The sequence below is a fragment of the Cricetulus griseus genome, chromosome 6 (assembly GCF_003668045.3).
Source record: "Cricetulus griseus strain 17A/GY chromosome 6, alternate assembly CriGri-PICRH-1.0, whole genome shotgun sequence".
NCBI lineage: Eukaryota > Metazoa > Chordata > Mammalia > Rodentia > Cricetidae > Cricetulus > Cricetulus griseus.
In genome coordinates this window covers 9,415,300-9,420,554 of record NC_048599.1, presented here as the reverse complement: position 1 = coordinate 9,420,554, position 5,255 = coordinate 9,415,300, and positions in this window count along the sequence as shown.

Here is a 5,255-nt window from a genome sequence, read left to right as displayed (position 1 = left end):
GCCTAGTTCAAATCTTGGTTCACAATCCCCTACAACTCCAGCTCCAAGGGATCCCACACCCCCATCTGGTCTGAGGGCACTGCCCACCTGATCTCACACACACACACACACACACACACACACACACACACACACACTCACTCATACACATACAAACACACACTAAAATACACACAAACACACTCACAGACACACGCACTCACACACACATACACACACTCACACAAAAACACATATGCACAAACACACACACATATACTCTTACACACAGTGCGTGCAAATTAATAAACAAATAAATATTTAATCGGTAATCATGATCAAAAAGCAAAGGCTAGGAAAACAGTTCTTCTGTGTGGCCCGATCCTAGTGCTGCTCAGGTCTTAAAGTCTGTTTTCTTGATTAGAAAACAAGAGACAAGAAGCATTCATGGGGCATTTAAGCCTCAACGTGGACTTGAGCCATAGACTTTCTTTTCAGGGTCAGAGCAGCCTCTGGCCTATAGCCGCTCTGCCGCTGAGTCTCTGCACTCCAAAAGGTTTTAGCTTGGGCTGGGAGACTCATTACCATCAGACTGCAAACCCTCACCTCTCAGCAGGGCACATTCCTCCTGGGGTCTGTTTCCCCTCTCAGCCTCAGCTCCCACTATCTAGCTGTTCCATCTCCAGCTTTTTAAAAAATGGTATGCTTTCTTCATAAATATTTCAGGTTGAGCTCTGGGTGTTTTTGTCTCCTCTGAAGTCCAGAAAATGATGTCTCTTGGGGGAATTTGCAACTTGAGCCAGGCCTCCTGGTGCTGAGCTGGCCACCTCCTGACTTGAGGACCACCAGTCTGTCAGCCACACACTGTGTGATTACACAGCCTGGGTGCTGCAAGTCTTTGCCAGCAAGATCCAAGCCTCTCCCTTAGCGTGTTTCCCGAGGCACAGCTTTCCTGCACTGGAGGGCTCAGCAAGCCTGGTGTCCTTATCAACGACATCCCTCAGTCGCCATGGGTGGGACCACAGTGAAAACAGCTGGAGCAGCTGTGCTAGCCCTTCCAGGAATGTTTCCTCCCGGCAGCTCGCTCCCATGACCTTTTCCTTTCTCTTAAAGCACAAGCTGGAAATATCTTTGTCCTTTATCATAACTGAAGTCTGTTCTGTTCTTCCTTAATCACAGGTCAAAGCCATCTTCCTAGAAACTCCTTCACACGTTCAGTCCAAGGCTAAGGTTAAGGAGCTAAACCAAGGAATGTATCCCATGCATTTTCCCTGGCCTAGGAGACTGAACGTTTTACAAAGTCACGTAAGGTTTTAGGCTAGCTTTGGTTATTTTTTCCCAAAGAAAAGAATCGAGATGAAAATGAAACTGAGTTGGAAATTTCTGAAGGTCCAGAGGCTCCACCCCGAAATGGACCTTGGAGCCTGATTCTTTATGGTGTGTGTGTGTGTGTGTGTGTGTGTGTGTGTGTGTGTGTGTACATGTGTGTACCCATGTTCACGTGCTCACATGTAGGATGTGCAAGCCAAGTATGCATGTATACAAACAGTCATCCTTGGTCACACCCCTACAGACCATCTTTGTTTGTTTGTTCTTAAGACAGGGTCTCTCACTGACCTGACTCTCACTGATCCAGCTAGGCTGGTTGGTCAGTGAGTTCCAGGAATTCTCTAGTCTCTGCCTACCTAGGGCTGGGGTTGTAAATGCAGGCTCCCACCCCTGTGGTGGGATTGTAAGTGCAGCCCCACCCCCAGCCCTGGTGTTGTAATGCAAGCTTTACCCCAGTAGGTGCTGGGAGAATGAACTGTGTCCTCTGCTTGTTCAGTGAGCACTTAACCAGTCTCCCCAGTCCCTGGGTCTGTTTCTTATACAGAAGTAAGAGAGAAAAATGTCACCTACAAAGAAGCCTGGGATCTTTGAGTCCACTCCAAAGAGGTGACCTTTCTGTGAGGAAACATAAATAAATCAGGAAGGTTGGCTTCAGAGACCCAGAGAGAGTGTGTTCCAGAGGACTCAAGACTGTCACTCAAGAAGGAATCTAGCTGGCTTGAGAAACAGGGAGTGGAATAAGTGTTAAGACAGAAGGATGATGAGGGGCATTGCTAAACTGGACTCAAGAGGCCCAAGTACAGAGAGCTTAACTGCTGCAAAGAGGGAGGTCCTGAGGAATGACCAGAGAGCTTCAAGCCCAGGAATAAAGCTCATTTTGTTAGTCTTTTAAGATTACATCCCGGGACCGGCGCCCCTGGAATAAGAAGAAAAATACCACTGGACAGAGAAGTGGGAATCAATAGATAGATGGATGGATGATAGATAGATAGATAGATTGATAGATAGATGATAGATGATAGGTAGGTAGATAGATAGATAGATAGATAGATAGATAGATAGATGATAGATAGATGATAGATGATAGGTAGGTAGATAGATAGATAGATAGATAGATGATAGATTGATAGATAGATGATAGATAGATTGATAGATGATAGATGATAGGTAGGTAGATAGATAGATAGATTGATAGATAGATTGATAGATAGATGATAGATGATAGGTAGGTAGATAGATAGATAGATAGATAGATAGATTGATAGATAGATGATAGGTAGGTAGGTAGATAGATAGATAGATAGATAGATAGATTGATAGATAGATGATAGATGATAGGTAGATAGATAGATTGATAGATAGATGATAGATGATAGGTAGGTAGATAGATAGATAGATAGATAGATAGATAGATAGATAGATGATAGGTAGGTAGATAGATAGATAGATAGATAGATTGATAGATAGATGATAGATGATAGGTAGGTAGATAGATAGATAGATAGATAGATAGATAGATAGATAGATAGATTGATTGATAGATAGATGATAGGTAGGTAGATAGATAGATAGATAGATAGATAGATAGATAGATAGATAGATCTCCCTTCTCTCTTTCTTCCCATCTTAGGGTTTCTATTGCTGCAATGAAACACCTTGACCAAAAATCAAGTTGGGGAGCTGGGGTTAATTTGGCTAATACTGCCACATCACTGTTCATCATCAAAGGAAGTCGGGACAGGAACTCAAACAGGGCAGGAACCTGGGGCAGGAGTTCATTGCAGAGGCCATGGAGAGGAGCTGCTTACTGACTTGCTCTTCATGGCTTTCTCAGCCTGCTTTCTTATAAAACCCAAGACCACCAACCCAGGCATGGCCCCACCCACACTGGGCTGAGCCCTTCCCCCACTAATCACTGATTAAGAAAATGCCCCTCAGGCTTGCCTGCAACCTGGTCTTAGGGGGGCGTTTTCTCAATTGAGTTTCTCTCTTTTCAGATAACTCAAGCATGTGTCAGGCTGATGTAAAACAGTCCAGCAATCCCCTCCCCTTTTTCCTCCTCCTCCTTCTCTCCTTCCTACTCCTAAACTCAGTGTATTTAGAAAGGATTTGGCTAACTATCTATCCACGCCATTGCGATGTCTCAATTCAGAGAACTTCCCCTCTCATGAAGCAGAAAGTGTCTTGAGGTGCAAGCCTGTCCAGCCCATAAGGTTTGTGGCAGTCATTTTTTGTCCTATGTGTGAGACTCTGTTGAGAAACCCCTGTAAACTGAACACACAAACACACACACACACACACACACACACAATCAGTGGTGACAGGATCCCAGGAGGGGACAGTGAGAGCCTGGGAATCATCTTGTCCCTGAGCATAGCCCCACTGAAGCAATGATGGACGGTCCTGGGATCCCATCTGTCCCACAGAAAAGAAAAGCCACGCCCAGCTTATGAGAGAGCCAGCTTGTTTGGACAAACCAGTCACACTAACGAGATCAAGAAAGAACTGAAGCAGCTAATTGGATAATTAATCAGATCACTGATGTCCCCTGCCCCAAAGATTTATGTAAAATCATGTGAACTGCTGTTTCCCCTTAAGTTAGAATGTCACATCAGCTCACCACTTCATTAGTGTGAGCTTGTTTTCCTTTAAAAAACACATATTTTATTATAAAAATAGGTTAATGGGTTTCTCCTTCCTGTCTCTCATTTTTAAATGTTTGTTATTTTTTATTTTTCAGCCCAAGTGTAACTGCTCTTTCAATTTATTTAGTCACTCTGTTGTTGTCAGCTTTTTTTATTATTATTATTATTGAGAGGGGGGTACTTGGTCTAACCAATCTTCTCCACTCCACCCCATCCCAACCGAATTTTGCCTTCTTAATTCTCCCAGTCGCTAAAGAATGAGCCAATTCTCTCTCACCATTATGACATACAGAACCTACCCTCGAAGCAGCCGTTAGCCTTTGCCACAGCTCAGCAAGCCAGCTCCCAATACTAAAATTTGAATTTTGGCCACATGTCCCCACTTGCTGGCAAACACATAAGAGTGTAATGAGGTGACCATGGTTTGAAGTTTTTATTTGATCGCTTCATTTGGACACCAGCGCCATTCTGGGATCCCAGGGAGCACTCTCTTCTAAATGTGACGTAGAGCCCATCACAGGATGGCGTGTTTCCCCACATGATTGCGTAGTTCTCCTCCTTACAACTTTATCTTACAAAGTAAAATAAAGAAGAAAGAAGAACCCCCAGGCATGTTTTCTCCTCCCAGGGTTTGTGTCTCTTCTTCCCTCATGCTGTTCGCTCCTTCCCTGCCAGCACAGGACAGCTGTAACTGAGCCATTGCACAAAGCCATGCCAGAGACACTGGCAGAAAAGTGTTTATCTCTCTCCAAGTACAGAACCAGCACTTTCAGATTTTCTCAAGTTCAGTCCCCCATGAACCCTCACTACCTGTTTTAGTAACTTCCCACAGACATGCACATTTGAGTAGAGCTGGTGGCATTGTTCTGTAGTTTGTGGGAGTGGGGGCTGCAAATGTCAAACCTAGGGAAGCATTCTGGGGGGCTCAGTGCCAGGGCCAGCTCAGATCCGCAGCACAGCGAAGGCGCCTCCATCTCAACTCACGCCTTTTAAGGTTACGAGAATCATAAAATCGCTCAGGACATCTTGTTCCCTGGCTGCCTTCTCTTTTCCCATCCTGATGGCAGCTGTTCAGACTTTGGGGGGAGGTGGCTTTTGATGCTCCCAGGACACACTGAAGTCCAAGTGCTTACTGCTTTGTCATCTTCACTTTCATTTTTGTGAAAAGGTATTCACCTGCGTGCAAATGTATGTGGACACTGAGTGTTCCCCTCAATCACTCCTGCCTGTGTGTGTGTGTGTGTGTGTGTCTGTGTGTATATGTCTGTGTGTGTCTGTATGTGTGTAAGTCTATGTGTGTCT